Here is a 27,096-nt window from a genome sequence, read left to right as displayed (position 1 = left end):
AATGCTCGCAGAGCATTTTTCTGGAGAAACGCTCTTAGGTTCTGCCATTGGAGGTGAGTCGATGGATACCAGAGAGCATTTTTCTGGAGAAACGCTCTTAGGTTCTGCCATTGGAGGTGAGTCGATCGATACCAGAGACCATTTTTCTGGAAAAACGCTCTTAGGTTCTGCCATTGGAGGTGAGTCGATGGATGCCAGAGACCATTTTTCTGGAGAAACGCTCTTAGGTTCTGCCATTGGAGGTGAGTCGATGGATGCCAGAGACCATTTTTCTGGAGAAACGCTCTTAGGTTCTGCCATTGGAGGTGAGTCGATGGATGCCAGAGACCATTTTTCTGGAGAAACGCTCTTAGGTTCTGCCATTGGAGGTGAGTCGATGGATACCAGAGACCATTTTTCTGGAAAAACGCTCTTAGGTTCTGCCATTGGAGGTGAGTCGATGGATGCCAGAGACCATTTTTCTGGAGAAACGCTCTTAGGTTCTGCCATTGGAGGTGAGTCGATGGATGCCAGAGAGTATTTTTCTTTGTTCTTTGTTGAATCCATTTCACCAAATATCTCATGGATGACATCAACTACAGCCTGTTCTACAGGGTTTAGAGCTCGGACACTTTTTGTTTCAGCAGTTATTTCACCTTCTTTTGCTACACCTGATCCTTCTGGAAGCTCAATTTCTTCCCCCTCCTGATCTGAATTTTCATACATTGCAGTCACAAATGTTATTTTCTTGGTTTGTGTTAAAAGCGTGAGACGTTTCCTGAGAGAGCGCCGACTGTTCAACATGTGCCAACAAATGAGCATGTCTAAATGTCTGAGGGATATTTATAGCCTCTTGCCTATGTGACGTTGCAGCACATCATAGCCAATCGAATTTCCTTTCAGTGACGTCACGAGCTACGCATGCGCAGACGCCTCACATATATATATATATAAGGTTGACGTCACGCCGCAATGCATTGTGGGGTCTACGAATCAAAACAAACACACTGTGTTGGAAGACGATTACAAGATGCTTAAAAGCAGCTCAAAAGAGAATGGACTGTATAGAGACCGATTTCGTTCAGAGGGGAAGCAGCGGTACTTGCAGAAAATAGCGTGCATTGGAAATGTGGAGCCGTGTGAAATACGGCCGTGGAGTAGAAACCCTGAAGACCAACTGCTATTGACGTAGCCTGACATATTTTCGTACCTTATCTGTGGAATCAGCGCGTACAAGTCGTCATTCAAACAAAGGTAAGTCAGCTCGAGTACTGCGAGTGAAATGCGTTTGATTTCCCTGCAAACATTCACATTAGTGCAGCATAAATTCATTCATGAGGGGAAATTACAGTGAGAACATGTGGAGGCTGTTAGGTGGATAACATAGTTCAGTGCATTGATGTGACATTGTCCTGAAGGATTTAGTTATTCTTTATGGTTAAAGAAATTGCAATGATTTATTCATATTTATTATAAATAATTCTAATTATACATCTTGCTTCCATATTTGTATCTTGTGTCACTAAAAATACATTTTATTTTAATTTTATACATTGATTAATGACCTGCAGAATCTCCTTATCATATTAAGGGATTCATAATTGTCACTTTATGCTTTCTCCATCTCTAAAGTGATTACATTACACATTACATACTTTAAGTTCATTTTCTGCAGGCAGGTTTCTGACAGAGAACAGGCAGGTTTAGAATATAACATGCAGCGATGGACACATAAAGAAATGAAAAATTACATGTATGTGCTAACTTTCTAAACACTTTGTTACATTTATGATGAAGTAGATAAAACACATTTATGTCGGCCTTGGCTCATAGTTCTTGTCTTTAAATGAACTTTGTCTGTGTGTGTTTCAGGTCCTGCACTCAAAGACTGAATGAACCAGCATTGCAGCCACGGGTCACTGTGAGCATCACAGGGAATGTTGAAGCCGCCCACTGCCCCTGTAAGGCCGGAGTGGCGGAGACCTGCACCCATGCCACTGCTCTTCTGTTTAATGTAGAAGCAACAGTGTTGATCTGTGGCACAAGGACTGTTACAGATGAACCTGCATACTGGGTTTTGCTGGGTAATGTGACCAAGATACAGTCAGTGGTTGGCCATAACATAGACTTCTCCTCTTCAGCTGCCCAAAAAAGGCTCTTGATCAAAACATAAACAGACCATCCGTATTGAAAGGTAAAAGGAGCCGTCCTCAAAAAAGAAAAATCCCAGCTGCTTTTATAGTTTACAAATGACAAAATGTTTCCATAAAATCATGAGTGTTTACATGATATCACCCACTACTAACATTACTTTATTTACTGTATCTTTTGAAAAAATACCGCTATTTATACAGCAAAAGACTTAAGAATATTTAACAGGAGCAGGTTTCATTTTTCCCTGGTTTTACTACCACACTGTTCACCAAACCTTCACCATCTTATCCAGAAGGGTCACCTCTTCACCCTCACATGGAAGAAGTAATCTGATTGGCATGGTGGTGTGTTTGAAGCAGGTCCCTTGTGTAGCGCTGCAACCCAGTCACGATGTTTCATCCATTTCATTGGCTGGTTTGCTGCAATAATGCCAAATAATTAGCAACTCTATAGATAGAAGGTAGTTCTGCAAAATCACTCAGTAGGATGTTTGTTCTAATTTGCTATGAGCTCAGAGCGCATCGAAAATAAAACTAATAGGCTATAAAGAGTGATATGAACATATTTAGAACTTACCAACTGGATATCAGCTCGTCTCACAGCTGCTATCCAGGCTAGACGCCTTCGTTTGGTAACATCGATACACGAGCTGCCTCATGTTGCTTCCAGGTTGGGAAAGAATGAAAAGACAAACCCTTTTCAAGCTTATTCTCTTGCCGGTCGTGCGATCGAACATTGCAGCCGACCACACAGCAAGAACGAACCATGGCTGTCGTGTGTGCCTTCGCTCCTTTTTCGCTTGTGCTTTGTTTAGACCCCCAAAATCCTTTCCACGCCCACCCCCGTGACATCACGCTCCAAAGCCCTATAAAAGCCCATAACAGGCACTCACAGGCTGTATCCAAATTCAGGGTGTAATTCTTAAACACTTAAAGCTGAAATTCTGCATTGCACATCTTAATTAATCAAACCAAATTACTTATGGACCTGTGTACATGTGCACACATAGTCTGATGGGTGAGTGAAGTTGAACTCATACCAAAGTGACACTATACCTCGTGCTGAGCATGATCCAGGATAAGTGATTTATTTGTCTCCATAAATTTGTGTTTGTTGTGGAAAAACTGAATCTAGACGTTTAGAATTCATGGCGCTGCAGTGCAGTTCTCAGTTATGAACACAGAGGGGCAGTGATGTCATTTCTTTCATCAGTGGCTGATCTGTTCAGAGCAAGAGCCCCAAAAAGTGAGATTTTTTATATCTTACTCTCCAGATATGTACCGTAGAGATCAATTAACTCGATATGCTTGTGAATGTTCTTTTTAAAGAAATATGACCAATGGTAGAATTAGCAAACAGTGCTACACAGGTTACCGTGTGTCTTGATTTCCATTTAAATTTTTTTAAGCAGGTTTTGTTAAAACATGTTTAGGACCATCCTTTCTTTAGTTTTTGTCCATTACTAATAGTTTGTTTTTGCATTACTTCAGGCCAGTCTTGTTTTTAATTAATTTCAACTGGGCGGCTCAACATATAGACAGCTGATTTGAGGGCTAATATATACTTAACTTAAAGCCATAATTTTTTTTTATTTTTTTATCTTGATTGTTATGTAACCATTGATAACACATTTTTTAAATTGCTGTGACATAGTTATCACATCTCGAGCACATGGAGTCCGAGGTGCTTTTAAACTACTTTCAGTACAAGGTCGCTTAACTTCATTATGTCTTACTTCTCTCAACAATGTCACATCCACTGGCATACAGTCATCCGGCGCGCGCACACGCACGCAACAAATGTGAGTCGCATTTTTACCCACCTACTTTTCATACTCTGATGTAGATGCAAGTACTTTCAAACAGTACTAAAATGTTCTTTACGTCCCCTCAGTCATCTTTGGGTTTTGTTTTAGTTGTGAAACAACTAATTGCAGTCCATTCTGATACTTTGCTTAATAAAAAGAGGTCGGATGAAAATGAACCTTTAAATTTGTTTGTGGTTTTTTAAAATCAGCTCAATAAAAAAAGGTGGGGGGGTGATATCAGGTGTTTTTATATATATATTAGGATGCAGTGCATGGAGAAACACTGTAAATGAGTTTCCAGTGTTGCGAAAGCTTCCAAACCACCACAATTCCTGGATAATGGAATTTCTTGTGCACTCCAAAGGGGCCACGGGTTTTACTTCTAGGACTTTAATGAATATTTTTGTTTAGCAATCAGCAGTAAAAGGAAAATGCACAGGCTTCTGTCACGTAACGGTCACATATTGTTGTCTTTATTGTATACAGCGTTCAATTAGCAAAAAGCCAATTGAGAGCAATGGCAAACCCTGAAAATGTAAACTGTCATTTTAATTCTGGAGTCACTTCAATGCTCTCTCAAGTGCATCTATAAACAATTAAATGCAACATGCAGTGTCGGCACCTTTACTGTGCTCTGCATATGCTCAGCCCTCAGTGACCCTAAAAACTTCCACTTTGGAGTAATCCCACTTACAGCTGATCATGGAATATCTAGGAAGTGAAGCAGTCGGTGAAACCAAATGATCAACTGATTGTTTAAATGATATTTATTTCACAATTAGCATACTTGACTAATTTCAGCCTCTTACTTTTAAAGATTTTCTGGCCCTTATGAGCCATTACATTTTTTATTACTGGAAAGACGGGTGGTGGTGTATGTGTCCTGACATTTTAGAAACTGTTTAGTCAAGACTGACTCAGGAAGAATGGAAGTAGTTTATTGCGTCCCTGCTCTAATCAAAGCCAACAAGAAAATGAACATCAAATACAGAAATAAATAACATGTTGCTGAAGACTTTGTAATAAGAGCTGGTAGGCTGCCTAACATCGGCATTCAGCAGCTTGCTTCCACGCTGTTGTTGTGCATCTTTCTGGATAAATTAGCAGGAGACAGCTTCTGAGCTTTGCTGGATAAGCAAAGGATGCTTGGCAGGGCTGTGAAGGTTTGTGCAAACGGTTAACAAATCCGTGGTAGGAGAAGCTGAAAGAGACACCTGTGATGCACCGGGATGTTGCTTTGAATCCAGAACATCTTAAAGCTCAGTCATGTTATTTCAATCCGTGGTTGGAAGCAGATAAATCTGTGAGGAGAGCTCAGAATATTTTATGGAAAATTCTGGATTGATCCAAGAAAACCTTAGAATGTGGGGCACGTTTGGTATGTGATATATTTTATACTTTAACATAGCGCTCTGTGCACATGCTCACTCTGCACCACTACAGAGCTTAGATTCTATCTGATTACATGCCTCCCGGAAGGCTTAATGGATTAGTCGACCACAGGAAATTATGCCTTTTTTTTGTTTGTTTTTTCATGTCATCTTGCAAGTAATTCATCCAGCAAATAAGCAACAATATTCAGGTACACGATGCATTCAAAGTAGCTTCAATGTGATGCTTCTTTTGCTGAAAGGTGTACGAAACCGAGATTAATAGGTTAGGGAAGCATGACGAAGGTAGCTCTCCTCACCTGGCTGGAACACAGTTGTGATGAAAACATAATCCGTTCTGGTTTTTCGTTTAAAACACGCTGGAAGTGATACATTGTTGCGTGTGGTTTGGGGGTTTTTTTGTTTGTTTTTTGCCTCATAGTGAACCTATATACCATTTTTTCCATTTGGCACCAAATACAGAAAAAGGAAACCATCACCCTCAGTCTGAGTGGGTCATTTATCAGCAGAAGTTGGCTAATTCCCAAGCTGAAGAAGCACTCGCAAACCAAACATCTCTTCTGAGAGAAGCCTGGCCTACATCCAGGTAGCAGTACCATTGCTAAAAGTCAACTTTGTTTAGGAAGGTTCCTGAATGAGTGAAGACACCCTAAAGTATCTGCATGTCAGTCATAATCAAAGCTGGTCAAACCGTCAAACCAGCTTTAATGAAACACACTTGAATTCTTTGTTTATTCCATCTGCAATACCATCTGGAAATTGGTCATCTTAATGACAATGGCCTCATTTTTCAGCATGACAACAATCCCAAAGACACAGCAAATGTAGGAAAAGCATAGCTAGATAGAATAGAATAGAATGCCATTATTTAGAAAAACACAATGTTTCAGTAACGACCGGACCTAAACATTACTGGAGCAGTGTGTTGTGCCTCCACGTATTTTTATACACCTTTCAGTAAATTACTGCATAAATTTTCCGTTTTTCTAGCAAAATGTGAAAAGGAAAGGAGGGATTGATGAACACTTTTTCACACTGTTATGTCTTTATGAAAGCAGGCTTTGCTCGTTTAGAGCTGCCTGGGTCAAGTCGCCTAAGCATCGCAATTTGGATTAAAGTCACTCAGATGCTCACCCTCACCCATTTCCCCTGCTTCCTCCTTTTTATGTGCTTTTTAAAAAATAGATGAGGCTAAGAAAATACCAGAAAAATACACTTCCCATAAAAATTCTCAGATAGCTGAAGAAGAACCACGTAGACAGGTTGGTGTTGTGTATGAGGCCCCAGGTTGAAAGTCTACAATGTAAAGATTTACTACATGAAATGAAACTAGTCATGCACATAGCTACTGATACTGACCAATCGTCCCACTCAGCCTCATAATAGATACACCTATGGTATCAATTTCAAAATTCTACATCATCTTGTTCTAAAGTTATCACATTTACAAGATTTTCAGACAACTTGACCTCTGACCCCTGACCTTGAGCCAGAGTTCACTAAGATCTGATTCTTTGCAAACACATTCATAAGGCTCGCAGAATGACTGTCCAACAGGGGGGAAGAACTTGGACTGCAAATGGATTCTTGTGATTCTCCTAAATTCTGCACTCACTGACATATTGCACCTAGTTGAATTCTACAATACATACATACATACTCATATGCAGTACAGGGGCCCCACAGGGAACTGTGCTGGCATGCACCCTGGATCCAGTGCAGGTGGTGGGAGACAGAAGGACTCTGGCCAAAATAACTTCTCTGATGGACAGTCTCCCACCCCGTGCATGTAAATGTTGCTGGACTGCAGAGCTCCTTCAGTGACAGACTGCTGCATCCTAGATGCTTGAAGGAGCGTTTCCGCAGGTCCTTCCTCTCTACAGCTGTCAGACTGCACAATCAAAACTGCTCCCAACAAACATAGAGGTTTACATCAGTGCTGTGACAACTTCTGCTGTTATAACTTGCACATTACTTCTCTCAGTCTATATATACACTAACTTATTGGAAGTTACATGTCTACTTTTTAATGCACAGGTACAATACACAACCTGCACTTTTCAAAATATTCTAAATATTCTAAATATGTAAACATCTTTCAGTATCTTGCTCTGTTTGCACACTACAACCTGGGTTTGTATGTAAAATATGTAAACATTGTCTTTCTGTTCTGTGTGTATTTTTGTTTCTTTTTGCCGCTTATACATCAAATTTCCCCTTGTGGGACATTTAAAGCATTATTCTATTCTATTTGTACGTATTGGATGTTCAAAGGACAGAAAAATATTCAAGTTTTTTGTCAGATTCAGTCGCTTATGTCACACACATGGAAGAGAGCTGGCCACCTCATTTTGAAGTTTCAGACTAACTCCTACCTCCTGAGAGCAAAGCTGGGTTCTGAAAGAGATCAGATCCTACAAATTTAAATCAATCTTGTATGTGTGGTAGGAGGGAGGGGTGGTTAAGTCAGCCTCTTCCTACTTCCTAGTAGCTCAGAACTCCATAGTGTCTATACAAACATGCTGTAGTAAGCAACTACCTCGCACCCCGAATTCAGCTCGAATACATTAAAAATGAAAAAACCAAAAATGCTAATGACCAGAATGCACACACTCAACTTGTTACATATTTGACAACATAGAAAAACAAGACAACAGTCTGAATGTTTTTATTTGATATTATTGTTTTATTTGATATATACGATATTTTGTATATGATATATATCTTAAATAAAGCGCCAAATCACAAGTTTCTTCCCTGTTTGTACTGTAAGGTAAAAACAATACAGTACTACAGAGAAGCCCAACAATCAAATGATCCCCCTTTGAGCAAGCACAAGGCGACAGTGGGGAAGAAAAACTCCCTTCTGACAGGAAGAAACTTCCAACGGAACCAGGCTCAGAAAGGGGCAGCCATCCGCTGCGACTGGTTGGGGGCGATGGAAATGGATTTGGTGCTAAAATTCTGCTTCAAGATTTTAAAAGAAGCAAGGCAGCAGGAAAAAGCCAAAAATGTCATGTAATCATTGCTGCCCTTTAAAGCAGCACGTAAAGGGTTTTAAAAAAGCTTTTAACACTGCTGAAAAAAACCTGGAAATTTTGGACTTTTCTGGAGGACTGGGGAGCCCGAATTTCAAATGACTTATCACAGCCTTGTCAAAAGATGAATCATTTGACATCGCAGCATTTAAGACATTGTCTGAGGAGCCAAACTCCTTGATGAGGGATTTGGCCATTTTCTTAATGAACTGATTCTTGTCATTTATCAGATTTATGGCGGACTCTGTGCTGCTGAGTTCAGGCTGTATCAACTCTGTCAGATGGTTGATGAGAGTGTGTATTTCTCTTGAAGTACTTGTGGTCTTAGCCACAGATTGCATGGTCTTAGACTTACATTTTACAAGAAGTGTCTTAAAGAGCAAAAAGGAGAGGTCAGTGGACATTTCCTTAAAATCAGAAGATGACCTTGACACAACACCCATCTCTAATACTTCAAAGGACTCTTTAAGAGAGCCTGAAATGCTCGCAGAGCATTTTTCTGGAGAAACGCTCTTAGGTTCTGCCATTGGAGGTGAGTCGATCGATACCAGAGAGCATTTTTCTGGAAAAACGCTCTTAGGTTCTGCCATTGGAGGTGAGTCGATGGATACCAGAGACCATTTTTCTGGAGAAACGCTCTTAGGTTCTGCCATTGGAGGTGAGTCGATGGATACCAGAGACCATTTTTCTGGAGAAACGCTCTTAGGTTCTGCCATTGGAGGTGAGTCGATGGATACCAGAGACCATTTTTCTGGAGAAACGCTCTTAGGTTCTGCCATTGGAGGTGAGTCGATGGATGCCAGAGACCATTTTTCTGGAGAAACGCTCTTAGGTTCTGCCATTGGAGGTGAGTCGATGGATGCCAGAGACCATTTTTCTGGAGAAACGCTCTTAGGTTCTGCCATTGGAGGTGAGTCGATGGATGCCAGAGAGTATTTTTCTTTGTTCTTTGTTGAATCCATTTCACCAAATATCTCATGGATGACGTCAACTACAGCCTGTTCTACAGGGTTTAGAGCTCGGACACTTTTTGTTTCAGCAGTTATTTCACCTTCTTTTGCTACACCTGATCCTTCTGGAAGCTCAATTTCTTCCCCCTCCTGATCTGAATTTTCATACATTGCAGTCACAAATGTTATTTTCTTGGTTTGTGTTAAAAGCGTGAGACGTTTCCTGAGAGAGCGCCGACTGTTCAACGTGCCAACAAATGAGCATGTCTAAATGTCTGAGGGATATTTATAGCCTCTTGCCTATGTGACGTTGCAGCACATCATAGCCAATCGAATTTCCTTTCAGTGACGTCACGAGCTACGCATGCGCAGACGCCTCACATATATATATATATAAGGTTGACGTCACGCCGCAATGCATTGTGGGGTCTACGAATCAAAACAAACACACTGTGTTGGAAGACGATTACAAGATGCTTAAAAGCAGCTCAAAAGAGAATGGACTGTATAGAGACCGATTTCGTTCAGAGGGGAAGCAGCGGTACTTGCAGAAAATAGCGTGCATTGGAAATGTGGAGCCGTATGAAATACGGCCGTGGAGTAGAAACCCTGAAGACCAACTGCTATTGACGTAGCCTGACATATTTTCGTACCTTATCTGTGGAATCAGCGCGTACAAGTCGTCATTCAAACAAAGGTAAGTCAGCTCGAGTACTGCGAGTGAAATGCGTTTGATTTCCCTGCAAACATTCACATTAGTGCAGCATAAATTCATTCATGAGGGGAAATTACAGTGAGAACATGTGGAGGCTGTTAGGTGGATAACATAGTGAGTTCAGTGCATTGATGTGACATTGTCCTGAAGGATTTAGATATTCTTTAAGGTTAAAGAAATTGCAATGATTTATTCATATTTATTATAAATAATTCTAATTATACATCTTGCTTCCATATTTGTATCTTGTGTCACTAAAAATACATTTTATTTTAATTTTATACATTGATTAATGACCTGCAGAATCTCCTTATCATATTAAGGGATTCATAATTGTCACTTTATGCTTTCTCCATCTCTAAAGTGATTACATTACACATTACATACTTTAAGTTCATTTTCTGCAGGCAGGTTTCTGACAGAGAACAGGCAGGTTTAGAATATAACATGCAGCGATGGACACATAAAGAAATGAAAAATTACATGTATGTGCTAACTTTCTAAACACTTTGTTACATTTATGATGAAGTAGATAAAACACATTTATGTCGGCCTTGGCTCATAGTTCTTGTCTTTAAATGAACTTTGTCTGTGTGTGTTTCAGGTCCTGCACTCAAAGACTGAATGAACCAGCATTGCAGCCACGGGTCACTGTGAGCATCACAGGGAATGTTGAATGTCGCCCACTGCCCCTGTAAGGCCGGAGTCGCGGAGACCTGCACCCATGCCACTGCTCTTCTGTTTAATGTAGAAGCAACAGTGTTGATCTGTGGCACAAGGACTGTTACAGATGAACCTGCATACTGGGTTTTGCTGGGTAATGTGACCAAGATACAGTCAGTGGTTGGCCATAACATAGACTTCTCCTCTTCAGCGGCCCAAAAAAGGCTCTTGATCAAAACATAAACAGACCATCCGTATTGAAAGGTAAAAGGAGCCGTCCTCAAAAAAGAAAAATCCCAGCTGCTTTTATAGTTTACAAATGACAAAATGTTTCCATAAAATCATGAGTGTTTACATGATATCACCCACTACTAACATTACTTTATTTACTGTATCTTTTGAAAAAATACCGCTATTTATACAGCAAAAGACTTAAGAATATTTAACAGGAGCAGGTTTCATTTTTCCCTGGTTTTACTACCACACTGTTCACCAAACCTTCACCATCTTATCCAGAAGGGTCACCTCTTCACCCTCACATGGAAGAAGTAATCTGATTGGCATGGTGGTGTGTTTGAAGCAGGTCCCTTGTGTAGCGCTGCAACCCAGTCACGATGTTTCATCCATTTCATTGGCTGGTTTGCTGCAATAATGCCAAATAATTAGCAACTCTATAGATAGAAGGTAGTTCTGCAAAATCACTCAGTAGGATGTTTGTTCTAATTTGCTATGAGCTCAGAGCGCATCGAAAATAAAACTAATAGGCTATAAAGAGTGATATGAACATATTTAGAACTTACCAACTGGATATCAGCTCGTCTCACAGCTGCTATCCAGGCTAGACGCCTTCGTTTGGTAACATCGATACACGAGCTGCCTCATGTTGCTTCCAGGTTGGGAAAGAATGAAAAGACAAACCCTTTTCAAGCTTATTCTCTTGCCGGTCGTGCGATCGAACATTGCAGCCGACCACACAGCAAGAACGAACCATGGCTGTCGTGTGTGCCTTCGCTCCTTTTTCGCTTGTGCTTTGTTTAGACCCCCAAAATCCTTTCCACGCCCACCCCCGTGACATCACGCTCCAAAGCCCTATAAAAGCCCATAACAGGCACTCACAGGCTGTATCCAAATTCAGGGTGTAATTCTTAAACACTTAAAGCTGAAATTCTGCATTGCACATCTTAATTAATCAAACCAAATTACTTATGGACCTGTGTACATGTGCACACATAGTCTGATAGGTGAGTGAAGTTGAACTCATACCAAAGTGACACTATACCTCGTGCTGAGCATGATCCAGGATAAGTGATTTATTTGTCTCCATAAATTTGTGTTTGTTGTGGAAAAACTGAATCTAGACGTTTAGAATTCATGGCGCTGCAGTGCAGTTCTCAGTTATGAACACAGAGGGGCAGTGATGTCATTTCTTTCATCAGTGGCTGATCTGTTCAGAGCAAGAGCCCCAAAAAGTGAGATTTTTTATATCTTACTCTCCAGATATGTACCGTAGAGATCAATTAACTCGATATGCTTGTGAATGTTCTTTTTAAAGAAATATGACCAATGGTAGAATTAGCAAACAGTGCTACACGGGTTACCGTGTGTCTTGATTTCCATTTAAATTTTTTTAAGCAGGTTTTGTTAAAACATGTTTAGGACCATCCTTTCTTTAGTTTTTGTCCATTACTAATAGTTTGTTTTTGCATTACTTCAGGCCAGTCTTGTTTTTAATTAATTTCAACTGGGCGGCTCAACATATAGACAGCTGATTTTTGAGGGCTAATATATACTTTTTAAAAAAAATAAATAAATTATGGCTTTAAGTTATCTTGATTGTTATGTAACCATTGATAACACATTTTTTAAATTGCTGTGACATAGTTATCACATCTCGAGCACATGGAGTCCGAGGTGCTTTTAAACTACTTTCAGTACAAGGTCGCTTAACTTCATTATGTCTTACTTCTCTCAACAATGTCACATCCACTGGCATACAGTCATCCGGCGCGCGCACACGCACGCAACAAATGTGAGTCGCATTTTTACCCACCTACTTTTCATACTCTGATGTAGATGCAAGTACTTTCAAACAGTACTAAAATGTTCTTTACGTCCCCTCAGTCATCTTTGGGTTTTGTTTTAGTTGTGAAACAACTAATTGCAGTCCATTCTGATACTTTGCTTAATAAAAAGAGGTCGGATGAAAATGAACCTTTAAATTTGTTTGTGGTTTTTTAAAATCAGCTCAATAAAAAAAGGTGGGGGGTGATATCAGGTGTTTTTATATATATATTAGGATGCAGTGCATGGAGAAACACTGTAAATGAGTTTCCAGTGTTGCGAAAGCTTCCAAACCACCACAATTCCTGGATAATGGAATTTCTTGTGCACTCCAAAGGGGCCACGGGTTTTACTTCTAGGACTTTAATGAATATTTTTGTTTAGCAATCAGCAGTAAAAGGAAAATGCACAGGCTTCTGTCACGTAACGGTCACATATTGTTGTCTTTATTGTATACAGCGTTCAATTAGCAAAAAGCCAATTGAGAGCAATGGCAAACCCTGAAAATGTAAACTGTCATTTTAATTCTGGAGTCACTTCAATGCTCTCTCAAGTGCATCTATAAACAATTCAATGCAACATGCAGTGTCGGCACCTTTACTGTGCTCTGCATATGCTCAGCCCTCAGTGACCCTAAAAACTTCCACTTTGGAGTAATCCCACTTACAGCTGATCATGGAATATCTAGGAAGTGAAGCAGTCGGTGAAACCAAATGATCAACTGATTGTTTAAATGATATTTATTTCACAATTAGCATACTTGACTAATTTCAGCCTCTTACTTTTAAAGATTTTCTGGCCCTTATGAGCCATTACATTTTTTATTACTGGAAAGACGGGTGGTGGTGTATGTGTCCTGACATTTTAGAAACTGTTTAGTCAAGACTGACTCAGGAAGAATGGAAGTAGTTTATTGCGTCCCTGCTCTAATCAAAGCCAACAAGAAAATGAACATCAAATACAGAAATAAATAACATGTTGCTGAAGACTTTGTAATAAGAGCTGGTAGGCTGCCTAACATCGGCATTCAGCAGCTTGCTTCCACGCTGTTGTTGTGCATCTTTCTGGATAAATTAGCAGGAGACAGCTTCTGAGCTTTGCTGGATAAGCAAAGGATGCTTGGCAGGGCTGTGAAGGTTTGTGCAAACGGTTAACAAATCCGTGGTAGGAGAAGCTGAAAGAGACACCTGTGATGCACCGGGATGTTGCTTTGAATCCAGAACATCTTAAAGCTCAGTCATGTTATTTCAATCCGTGGTTGGAAGCAGATAAATCTGTGAGGAGAGCTCAGAATATTTTATGGAAAATTCTGGATTGATCCAAGAAAACCTTAGAATGTGGGGCACGTTTGGTATGTGATATATTTTATACTTTAACATAGCGCTCTGTGCACATGCTCACTCTGCACCACTACAGAGCTTAGATTCTATCTGATTACATGCCTCCCAGAAGGCTTAATGGATTAGTCGACCACAGGAAATTATGCCTTTTTTTGTTTGTTTTTTCATGTCATCTTGCAAGTAATTCATCCAGCAAATAAGCAACAATATTCAGGTACACGATGCATTCAAAGTAGCTTCAATGTGATGCTTCAAGATGGCGCCGAGTATGGCAGCCTCGTCGGCTTTCTTCTGTGTTTAATTTTACTTTTCCTTTATTTTTTCACGAGCAGCACTTGTCTCCTTGTGTACGACCGACAAACCTTACTGGACATAAAAGACTGTCTTTCTTATAACTTTCTGGAGTTCAAGTTTTGCAACACGGACGCTCCGTTTGCAGACCCCCCCATTCATCTCACCTGAGACGCCTTTGTTCTCTGGCCCTGGAGGCCGCAAACGCCGACGCAGAGGGAGAAGATCTGGCGTTCTGGTTCGACTGAGACGGCGCACTTACAGACCACCGTTACCCAGTTTATTACTGGCTAATATGCAGTCTCTGGAGAACAAGCTGTGCGAGCTTCGGGCACGGATCTCATTCCAGCGAGAGATGCGGGACTGCTGCGTGATCTGCCTCACAGAAACCTGGCTATCGGACAAAGTACCGGACTCCGCAATACAACTGCCGGGGTTCTCTGTGCACCGCGCGGACAGGTCACAGGATCTTACTGGGAAAAGCAGAGGCGGTGGTGTGTGTTTCATGATCAACAACAGCTGGTGTGATTATGCGAACGTGCACCCGGTCAAATCCTTCTGCTCACCGGACCTGGAGTACCTGATGATTAAGTGCCGGCCATTCTGGCTACCGAGGGAATTTACAGCAGTGATTATTACGGCTGTTTACATTCCCCCACAAGCCGACACTGACCGTGCACTCAGGGAACTGTACAGCGCGATCAGCAGCGAGGAAACCGCACACCCAGAGGCAGCGTTTATCACGACCGGGGACTTTAATAAGGGAAACCTGAAGAAAGTCTCACCAAAACTCCATCAACACATCCTTTTCAACACACGTGGAAACCGGCAACTCGACCACTGTTACACCTCTTTCCGGGATGCGTACAAAGCCCTCCCCCGCGCCCCATTCGGCCAATCAGATCACTGCTCCATCCTGCTCCTGCCCGCCTACAGGCAGAAGCTGAAACAGGAAGCTCCAACCCGGAGGGCGGTGCACTGTTGGACGGACCAATCGGAGTCTGCGCTGCGGGACTGTTTTGATCACGCGGACTGGGAAATGTTTCACGTGGCCGCCAGAGACATTGATGAATACACAGACTCAGTCTGTGGATTTATCAGGAAATGCGTGGAAGATGTCGTCCCATCCAGAACAGTCAAATCCTTCCCAAATCAAAAACCCTGGATTAACGGAGATGTTCGCGCGGCACGGAACACCGCCTTTGCCTCCGCGAACACATCGGACTACAAACACGCACATTACCAACTCCGGAAGACGATCAAAGCAGCCAAACGTGAGTACAGGGACAGGGTGGAACAACAGTTTGACAACCCTCGGAGTATGTGGCAGGGACTAAACACGATCACAGACTTTAGAGGGAAAACCAGCACACCGCAGACCACGGCCTCTCTGTGTGAGGATCTAAACGTATTCTACGCTAGATTCGACACAGCGAACACCATGAGACCGGACAGTGTGCGCACCGCGGATGACGTCAGTGCGCACACTGTGTCTGAGGAGGATGTGCGGAGGTGCTTCAGGAAGGTGAACGCACGCAAAGCTACTGGTCCGGACGGGATTCCCGGCCGCGTCCTCAGGTCATGCGCGGCTCAGCTGGCTGGAGTGTTCACGCACATCTTCAACCTTTCCCTCTCTCTGTCTGTAGTCCCAGCCTGCTTCAAAATGGCCACCATCGTCCCTGTACCCAAATCCTCCACCATCTCCTCATTGAACGACTGGCGACCTGTAGCCCTGACCCCCATCGTAAGCAAATGCTTCGAGAAGCTGGTCAGGGACTTCATCTGCTCTGCACTACCCGACTCACTGGACCCTCTACAGTTCGCATACCGCCACAACAGGTCCACTGATGATGCCATAGCCCTGACACTACACACTGCCCTGTCACACCTGGAGAAGAGAGACACGTATGTGAGGATGCTGTTTGTAGATTACAGCTCAGCATTCAATACCATCGTTCCCTCGAAGCTGGACAGGAAACTGCAGGATCTAGGACTGAGCAGCTCCCTCTGCAGCTGGATCCTTAGCTTCCTGTCTGACAGACGCCAGGTGGTCAGACTGGGCAGCATCACCTCATCCCCCATCACACTGAACACTGGTGCTCCACAGGGGTGTGTACTGAGCCCTCTCCTGTACTCACTCTACACCTACGACTGCACAGCCACTAACAACTCCAACATCATTGTGAAGTTTGCGGACGACACTACAGTGGTGGGTCTTATCACCAACGGTGATGAGACGGCTTACAGGGAGGAGGTCAGCGCCCTGACCCACTGGTGTCAAGACAACCATCTCACCCTCAACGTCGCAAAGACAAAGGAGTTGATAGTGGACTTCCGGAGGTGCAGAGAAGTACACACCCCCATCACCATCAACGGCGCTGCTGTGGAGAGAGTGAGCAGCTTCCGGTTCCTTGGCGTACACCTGGCTGAGGATCTTACGTGGTCAGTACACACAAACAAAACAGTGAAGAAGGCGCAGCAGCGCCTCTTCTTTCTCAGGACCTTCTATCGCTGTGCCATTGAGAGCATCCTCACTGGATGCATCACCACCTGGTATGGCAACAGCACCGCCTACAACTGCAAAGCTCTCCAGCGAGTAGTGCGGTGCTCTGAACGGATAATTGGAGGTGAGCTTCCCTCCCTCCAAGACATCTACAGGAAGCGGTGCCTGAGGAAAGCGGGGAGGATCATCAAGGACTCCAGTCACCCCAGCCATAAACTGTTCAGACTACTTCCATCAGGAAGGAGGTTCTGCAGCATCCGGTCCCGTACCAGCAGACTGAGAGACAGCTTTTTCCATCAGGCCATCAGACTGCTGAACACGTCATAGACACCTCAGCTTCACTACTGGAACTTCAACATTATGCACTCCACACTGTATATAAATGCCACTTGTTTTGCACATATTCAACTCTGTATATTTTATATATTTTATTATTATTTTATTTTTTTACTATTTAATTTGTAAAAATGTGTATACACACACACACACACACACACACACACACACACGTAGGAAAATATTTAGTATACACATCCAGAAATGCATACACTATTATATATTGTACATATATTTATTAGTTTCAGGTTGGCCATTCTTGTATTTTGCTCGTTTGTGTTGTTGTGTTTGCACATCTCTGTTGCTTGTGGGGCTCGCACACAAGAATTTCACTCACATGTGCTGTGCCAGTGTGCCTGCACATGTGATGTGACAATAAAAAGTGATTTGATTTGATTCTTTTGCTGAAAGGTGTACGAAACCGAGATTAATAGGTTAGGGAAGCATGACGAAGGTAGCTCTCCTCACCTGGCTGGAACACAGTTGTGATGAAAACATAATCTGTTCTGGTTTTTCGTTTAAAACACGCTGGAAGTGATACATTGTTGCGTGTGGTTTGGGGGTTTTTTGTTTGTTTTTTGCCTCATAGTGAACCTATATACCATTTTTTCCATTTGGCACCAAATACAGAAAAAGGAAACCATCACCCTCAGTCTGAGTGGGTCATTTATCAGCAGAAGTTGGCTAATTCCCAAGCTGAAGAAGCACTCGCAAACCAAACATCTCTTCTGAGAGAAGCCTGGCCTACATCCAGGTAGCAGTACCATTGCTAAAAGTCAACTTTGTTTAGGAAGGTTCCTGAATGAGTGAAGACACCCTAAAGTATCTGCATGTCAGTCATAATCAAAGCTGGTCAAACCGTCAAACCAGCTTTAATGAAACGCACTTGAATTCTTTGTTTATTCCATCTGCAATACCATCTGGAAATTGGTCATCTTAATGACAATGGCCTCATTTTTCAGCATGACAACAATCCCAAAGACACAGCAAATGTAGGAAAAGCATAGCTAGATAGAATAGAATAGAATGCCATTATTTAGAAAAACACAATGTTTCAGTAACGACCGGACCTAAACATTACTGGAGCAGTGTGTTGTGCCTCCACGTATTTTTATACACCTTTCAGTAAATTACTGCATAAATTTTCCGTTTTTCTAGCAAAATGTGAAAAGGAAAGGAGGGATTGATGAACACTTTTTCACACTGTTATGTCTTTATGAAAGCAGGCTTTGCTCGTTTAGAGCTGCCTGGGTCAAGTCGCCTAAGCATCGCAATTTGGATTAAAGTCACTCAGATGCTCACCCTCACCCATTTCCCCTGCTTCCTCCTTTTTATGTGCTTTTTAAAAAATATATGAGGCTAAGAAAATACCAGAAAAATACACTTCCCATAAAAATTCTCAGATAGCTGAAGAAGAACCACGTAGACAGGTTGGTGTTGTGTATGAGGCCCCAGGTTGAAAGTCTACAATGTAAAGATTTACTACATGAAATGAAACTAGTCATGCACATAGCTACTGATACTGACCAATCGTCCCACTCAGCCTCATAATAGATACACCTATGGTATCAATTTCAAAATTCTACATCATCTTGTTCTAAAGTTATCACATTTACAAGATTTTCAGACAACTTGACCTCTGACCCCTGACCTTGAGCCAGAGTTCACTAAGATCTGATTCTTTGCAAACACATTCATAAGGCTCGCAGAATGACTGTCCAACAGGGGGGAAGAACTTGGACTGCAAATGGATTCTTGTGATTCTCCTAAATTCTGCACTCACTGACATATTGCACCTAGTTGAATTCTACAATACATACATACATACTCATATGCAGTACAGGGGCCCCACAGGGAACTGTGCTGGCATGCACCCTGGATCCAGTGCAGGTGGTGGGAGACAGAAGGACTCTGGCCAAAATAACTTCTCTGATGGACAGAGTCTCCCACCCCGTGCATGTAAATGTTGCTGGACTGCAGAGCTCCTTCAGTGACAGACTGCTGCATCCTAGATGCTTGAAGGAGCGTTTCCGCAGGTCCTTCCTCTCTACAGCTGTCAGACTGCACAATCAAAACTGCTCCCAACAAACATAGAGGTTTACATCAGTGCTGTGACAACTTCTGCTGTTATAACTTGCACATTACTTCTCTCAGTCTATATATACACTAACTTATTGAGTTCCTTCTTGGTGTCTCCGTACACTTTTCACCGTGGATCTACTTCCACAATTTTTGTGCTATCTTCACCGTTCAAATTTTAAACTATTCTGGTATTTCTGCTAATGATGGCTATATCTTTTGGTATTTTTCACTATTATACTTTTTAAAATATTAAGCTTTTTTCCTTTAATTTGAAATGAATGGGAAACTTCTGCAATTCTGCTAAAATTTGCTTGTTTTTGAAACTTAACTACTTCCTCATATTTTCAGGTAGAACAACCATTCAAACTTTAAAATGTTCTCAAATTATTGGGCTATTCAGGTATAAATCAGCTTTTTCAAATCTTTTACCGTTTTACTTTTATCCCTCTTAAAGTTTTGAGTTTCAAAATTGTGATTTTTCACAAAATACATGCGTTGTTATGGTTGCTATGCTCTTGGCTTCCAGTGTGCCACTGAAGGTTTTGCAGTCTTCTCTTCATGTCCGAACAACTTCTTGCTACTGGCTCTATTTTCACTCAACTTCCACAAATTATACATCAAAATGTAGGTATTTTTGCTGGCCTTCAGGAAATGTCACTATCATTGTTGTGGGACTTATAGAATTTTTGCAAATCTCCTCAGACCAACACAAAGTCGGAAAACTCTCCATAGAAAGTCAATGGAGAGTTTGTTCAAAATCACCGCTTGATTTCTGTAATGAGAGGCATATTCGAATCGTCATATCTCCTTAATGAAACAAAGTTAAGACATGAGGCTTGTCCCAGTATATCTTCAGACACTCCTGACGCTCACAATTCAAGAATTTCTTTCTCACCTATTACCGTTCTGAAATGAATTAGACTTGTTTGAGGGTAGGAAATTCATCCTTCGCTCAGATTTCTTCAGATTTCAAACTCTGGAAATGAACCACTTTTTTCTCTCGTCATAACTTTTTGTTGGCTTTCCACAGAGACCTGAAAATTTCCATGACTGTTCACCAAAGCCTGCTGTCTCTTACGGTGTGTTCACACCGAACGCGATGGACGCGAATAAAACGCCCCAAACGCCCCTAATTTGACGCGTGTACATTCGCGTCTCAACGCGTGTCCAAGAAAAATCCATCGCGCGTCAAAGTGAACCGGAAATGTGGGAGGAATGTGGGAGGGAGTTGTGCCAGACCGGTATTTTTGCAAGATGGCAGCTATCGAGCTAGCGCTTGAAGAGAGAGTCTCCCTTCTCTATGTACTGTGGAGAGCAGAGTAGCGGCGTAAAGGACATCCTCGCCGTACCTGGGTCCATCAGGTCCTCCAGAGGCATGAGCAGTTTGGTGAGTTTCACCACTTGCTCCAGGAGCTGCGCCTGGATGACGGCCGATTCCAGCGCTATCACCGTCATTCACTCGGCCAGTTTGAGGACCTGCTTTCCCTCGTCGGTCCCAGCATCGCCCGCCTAGACACCAACTACAGGCGCTCAATCCCACCTGCAGAGCGCCTGTCCGTCTGCCTGAGGTTAGTAAAACTATTTAATACGGTAGTCCTTTATTGATATCTGTGCTAATATGCTAATCCATCCAGTTATACACTGCTAACATGGATGTGCTATGCTAACAGTGAATGCTGTCGGTGTTTACTGAAAGCAAACTGTGGTACAGAGACGACTCTTTATAATATTTCTAGTGATACTCAGAAGCTCTCATCAAGCCCCGATTTAATTCGATTTATGCTGTTATCAGTGTTTGCATGATAGCATGGCTGTGGTGTCACATCAATGTATGCGCTCGGTGTTTGCTGATATCAAACTGTAGCATTAGCACCACTGAGTTAACCTTGTAGTGATACTCACTCCTTTTTATTTAGACCTGGTTTAATTCTGGGATAGTTGAATATTTGTATATAATCCCTGCAGCTGTCAGACTCTATAGCAGGGGTCACAGCCTTTATTAAAACAGCGTTAGATAAAACTGTGAACATTTTGGTTCATCTCTAGTTACATGGTTCTATCTTGATAAGCTGTCTTATCACAGATTAATTTTTCAAAAATATTAATGATTTAAGCAAGGAAAGGGCTACATGTCAACACACAACTCTTTATTTCTATTAATGTCTCACTTCATTCCTACCTGATTGACATGTTTAGGAATTATGAGTGATTGGCTCACTGTAGTTGTGAAAGTTGCTACCAATCAAATTATGATATGTTAAAGTTAAAACAAAACACAACTGTTTTAGATATTATCTAATATACATTTTGTAATTATCCTTATAATTACAAAATGTTTTATGTAAGATTCATGTTTTGTGATTTATATCTGACATCACAAAAGTATTTTGGAATTTGAATAATGTATTTTGTAACTGCAGTACACATAATACTGATTTTGAACAATTTTGTCCAGGTTCCTTGTCACCGGGGACTCCTTCAGGACCATCGCGTTCAGTTTCAGAGTCGGTGTGTCCACGGTGAGCCAGATCACCCCCCAGGCAGCGACGTCCATCTGGGACTGTCTAGTGGACGACTTCATGGCTGTGCCTTCACCTGGAGACTGGCGGTCCATCACAGAGGGATTCCAGGAGCGCTGGAACTTTCCTCTGTGCTGTGCAGCTCTGGATGGGAAGCACGTCCAGACAAAGGCACCCCATGTATCATATAGGAGACACACACATTGATATACACTAAATATTCATTTCATTTCTTTTTTGTGGTGCTGAAGAAAATATAATCTGATCAAACATTATTCAGCTTTAAATATTGTTCAGCTTTAAAGTTACTGTGCAACTGTGTAATAAAAATGTGCTCACGACTTTGGCCTTGAGAGCGATAAGAAGCGATCGCCTCATCCTGCAGGTGCAAGATATCTGCAAGCGAAGAGACTAGAACACCCAAGGCCGATTTCCTTTTATGGAGTTGTTTTTTCTGCTAATGCAGCACTTTCCTCACAACCCCCTCCTGTAAGTTTTAGAGAATATATACCCATCCTCACAGCAAATATGAGGAATCTCTTGATGTGAGCTGTGTTGAGAGGTTGTCTCTGTCTCAATAAAAGTTCACTGATTCCCCATCTGCAGCAGGTGTCCGGTTGTCTTCATTCTCCGCCAGCCTGGTTAAGTCAATTCCTCCTTAACATCTAAAAGAACCTATTTAATGAAGGAAGACGGGTTCACTTTGTGTTTAATATTATTCTATTGCTGTTGTTTTTTTTTATATCCTTCAATTGGCGTCACGGAACAGGATCCGCTCCAGGTCAACTGGAACGGATGGGAGGATTTCGGCCGTGGTCTGAGTGAACGGAGTTTGGACAAAAGCTGTGTGCACACAAAAACAAGGTAAGCAGACCTTTTATTTCTGCTATATTGAACATTATAAAAATACTTAGTGTCCAAACTCCTAGTAATTCATAACCAAAATTGTCTGGCTTACTTAAGGCTTGTTGAGAATCAGACAAGTGAATAAGAAATAAGTGAATAAGAGATAAGTGAATAAGAAATAAGTGAATAAGTGAATAAAGATAAGAGTGAACTGAGGTCTGACCACGGTTGCAGCCGACGGGTTGCTCTCCGGTGTCGGATACATACCTCAGTGCAGGTCTGGGACCTTGAAAGGGTTTATTAGTAACGCCTTTCTAAACAAATTAAAAGGTTAAAGGCCTTGAGAATATTTTTTAGTAATATTCTCTAAACTACAGAAGGGTTAGGAAGGCCCAGAGGACTTTATTAGAAAAGATCCTCTAAAACTTAAAAAGGAGAAGTACTGGTTGGAGTCCAAAGGAGGGGTCCCTTTGATCAATAGGAGAAAACGGATCTCTTCTTAAAACCCCGATGATTTTAGTGTTTTAAATGTTTTGATGTTCTGTTTGATATTGGACACACATAAATACACGCTGAATGCTTGCTGTGGAACACTGGGCAGGACAGTTTGGTTCTCCGTTGTTCACAGATTACACAATTAAAGGAACTAGGTTCCTCTTTTGGTTAAAATAATACACCACACATAGAATTTTTTTTTTACACATTTATTACATACATAAGGAGGGTAATGAGTGACTGCAGGTAATGTATGAAGTGTGAATGAGACGTGTGAACAAGGTGACAACCAACTAGCACCCCTATCAGGAAGCTCTAGGCAAGGCTACCCGCCAGACCCCGGTTTGGTAGAAGCTTGGTAACACCTGAAGGGATATTTCAGTGCTGACTCACCTTTAAAGCAGCGCCCCAGCTGTTAGTGCCTAACAGAGGCAGAAACCCAGCTGGCCCAAATTCTCCTTTAAAATCAATAAAAGAACACTCCTCCATTGACAGTAAAATGGATGGAGAATTAGATCGAGAAACTAATGATGATGGTTGGGGTCCCGGTGTTATTCTTAGCACATTGGGAGAACAATTAACATGTGTTGAGACAGTCATCAACTCCACACACCAGCCTAAAGAAGCAAAAAAGCAGAAAGAGTCATTGAGGAAAACAGCTGAAAGGTTAATGAAAGAAAAGGGAAAGGACGAGGGGAGTAGTGGTAACTGGGGAATAATTTGGCAGAATAAGGCTATGCAGGCAAAAGAGAAAGAGGAAGAAGCCAACTCAGCAGCAGCAGGTGCAGGTGTGATGAGCGGGGTGAGACACAGAAAGGAAGCAGATAAGCACGCAGGCCGCAAAGCTAAATTTAATCACTGGGTGTGTTTATGGGAAACTGCAAAACCACACATGAAGAAAAATAGGTCTCAGCCACCTCCCTATTCTGCCTCAACTCCTCCCTCAGCAGGCATATATCCGGTACTTAATATCTCTGGTGGAATAATGACTATTGGAGAAGAACCGCCCGTAGCTCCAACTCCCATAGATACCAAGCATTTTTGCCCAGGAAGCTCCTCTCTGTCGGCGACATCCTCAGCTAGTAGTAGAGCCCCCTCTTCTATGTCCCATTGTTTTGGAACCGGATCTGAGGGCCTAACTGACCCATTTGCGAGCGCACCATTTGCGGTTCGAATGAACAGACAGGAACCCACTGAACAACAATTAACTGATCTAGAAGCAGCATTACGCAGCTGCTTAAATGAACATAGGTCAGTGGTCCAGGTGAATAATCGTGTTGCGTCAGCCCCTCTTTCCCGGTCCAACCCCTTTGCCAGCACTCCTGTCGCTGTTAAAGGAGATCTGACCGCTACTGCAAAAACTGAGCCTGGCACTTCACCAAATGTCACAGTTACCATGTCTTTGGTGGGCCGTCAGGATCCGGAAACACAGATGAGTTTAGCCCACGCTTTTGCTGACACTGCTACCCCACCAGGCGGGGAAGAAACTGAGGATACTGATGATGAACTCAGTGACCTTAACAATACACGCCCCTCTACCCCTCCCAGTTTAGGATATCAGACTAGATCTAAGGGCCCTGTGCCTCAGCCTCCAGGCATATTTCCCCTGGTCCAGACTAAAGCGCAACGTAGACCAGTGTATCAACCTTATTCATTCGGAGATGTCCAGGCCCTAGTGGACAAACTCCCTGACATAACGGAGGGAGGGAATGCCTGGTTGGCTGGTTTGGATAAATACACAGCTGGACAGGACCTCGCACTGGGAGATTTTAGAGCTATTATAACTAGGTGCACATCCCGATCTCAGGCAGCGGACCTGGAACAAAATGCGGGTACTACCATGCATGAGAACGAGGTGCCACTAATGCAGGCCTTGAGGTTTATTGGACCGGCCCTGCGCAAACAATTCCCACCCAAAAATCAAGGCACCTTACAGAAATTTAAATGGGAGGGAAAGCAAAATCCCACCCAGTATCTAAATCAGGCTGTTGAAGACTGGGTGAACCATACAGGTCATCACCCCAGTAGGACTTGTTCACAGAGCATGTGGTTTAGAAGGGCGGTGCTGAGGGGCATTCCGGAGTCAGTAAGCCAGAAAATGGAGGATAATCCTGATTTGCAGGACTGTGACTTTGCAATCTGGAAGAAACATTTGATTTTTAATCTTAACAAAGTGCAGATTAAGTCTGATGATAAAGCGGAGAGCGTCGAAGATTTACAGTTGCAACTGTTGAAGGTTCAGCTGCAGAAAGCTAAAAACGACCTGGGTGGAATGGTTAAACGTTCCCTTGCGGCCACTGACTGGACACCTACAAAACTCCCACAGGTTTTGTTTTCTCCATCTACCAAGACATACCAAATTTTAAATGATTGCTTTAATTCCTCAACACTGCAACATGGAGTGGTCAGCGGGTCACATGGAAGAGAACACACAGACCACTGTGATGCTGCGCCTTTACTCGACTCTCTTCCAGATTGTTTGTGGTCCCTTGGACCCACAGATGTAGGTTTAGTTGATGTGGAGCCAGTCTCTTTTCAACTGTCATCTGCTACCCCTTTGTGGCAGCCTCAGTACCCACACAGACCGGAGGCTGAGGCTGGGATTGCAGAAACAATTTCTGGTTTGGTCACTGCCGGTGTCTTGGAGCCCTCCTGCTCTAAGTGGAACACGCCCATCCTACCCGTTGAGAAAAAAGGCACGGGGAAGTTCAGAATGGCACATGATTTGAGAAGGATTAATGCCTTACTTGGCACTCCTACTTTGCCTGTGCCTAATCCTTATGTTGCCTTGACCAACCTCCCACCATCTCATGCCTGGTTCACCTGCATTGACTTGGCTAATGCCTTTTTCTGCCTCCCACTTCGTGAGTCACTGCGTGACATTTTCTCATTTACATTTAGAGGCCGACAATGGCGTTACACTCGCTTACCACAGGGATTTGCCCTCTCCCCAGGACTGTTTAATCAGTGTTTGAAAGAACTTTTACAAACCAGCCCACTACCATCTGACTGTATGTTAATACAATATGTGGATGACCTTTTGCTGTCTGCCCCCACGGCTGACATCTGTTTGGAGGCCACCAGAGTGGTACTTCACCACCTGGCCAACACAGGTTTTAAAGTGAGCAAAAACAAACTACAGATTGCAAGAAAACAGGTTTCTTTTCTAGGCCGCATGGTCTCACAGTCCGGTATTTCCTTGTCCCCAGAACACAGGAACTCCATTTTGCACCATCCAAAACCTCTAACTGTAAAAGACATGTTGTCATTTTTGGGCCTGACTGGTTACAGCAGGACCTATGTCCCAGACTATGTTGGCCTTACTTCCCCTTTGCGCGTTTTGGTAAATGAACAAGGCATGAGAAACCTCTCTGCTCGCCTCTCATGGACTACAGAAACAGAACAGGCGTTTATAAAGTTAAAACAACAGCTTTCTGTCGCCTCTGACCTTGCTGTGCCAGATTATGCTTTGCCTTTTCATCTTGATGTTTCTGGAACTGGAACCCATATCAATGGTATCCTGTTCCAGAAAAAAGGGGGAGAGAGAAAAGTGTTGACATATGTAAGCGTAATGCTTGACAACACTGAAAAACGCCACCCACCGTGCACACAACACGTTTCTGGACTTGCAAAAATCATTCAGAAAACAGCACACATAGTGATGAACCACCCACTAAAAATTTTGACATCACACAGTGTGGTGGCCTACGTCTCCTCACAGGCCTTCACACTCACTTCACTCAGGCAGAGACGCCTCAGTACCATTTTGGAAGCACCACACATCACCTACTCACATGAAGGCATAAACATGGCTGATCACATGGGATCAGGGGAACCACATATGTGTGAAGAGGTTGTGCAGGTACAGGAGAAAATCAGGCCAGATTTGCAGGCAGAACCTCTAATGGATGCAGAAAAAGATTGGT

At 42.6% G+C, this 27,096-nt stretch overlaps 3 long non-coding RNA genes across 3 annotated transcripts; all 3 read left to right on the top strand.

The window, feature by feature from the left end:
- The first annotated feature begins 256 nt into the window (after positions 1-256).
- Positions 257-4,116, top strand: LOC309691695. The gene is made up of 2 exons (XR_014272090.1): positions 257-1,233; positions 1,852-4,116. It is a non-coding gene; the product is annotated as an uncharacterized lncRNA (long non-coding RNA).
- A 5,530-nt stretch (positions 4,117-9,646) lies between these two features.
- On the top strand, positions 9,647-12,908 carry LOC309691925. The gene is made up of 2 exons (XR_014272157.1): positions 9,647-10,016; positions 10,639-12,908. It is a non-coding gene; the product is annotated as an uncharacterized lncRNA (long non-coding RNA).
- A 9,173-nt stretch (positions 12,909-22,081) lies between these two features.
- LOC309692623 lies at positions 22,082-23,428 on the top strand. The gene is made up of 2 exons (XR_014272377.1): positions 22,082-22,470; positions 22,599-23,428. It is a non-coding gene; the product is annotated as an uncharacterized lncRNA (long non-coding RNA).
- Positions 23,429-27,096: the final 3,668 nt, after the last annotated feature.

Source organism: Aulonocara stuartgranti (assembly GCF_965226115.1).
Source record: "Aulonocara stuartgranti genome assembly, chromosome: 17".
NCBI classification, from domain to species: Eukaryota; Metazoa; Chordata; class Actinopteri; order Cichliformes; family Cichlidae; genus Aulonocara; species Aulonocara stuartgranti.
This window is presented reverse-complemented; position numbering and strand designations above follow the sequence as displayed.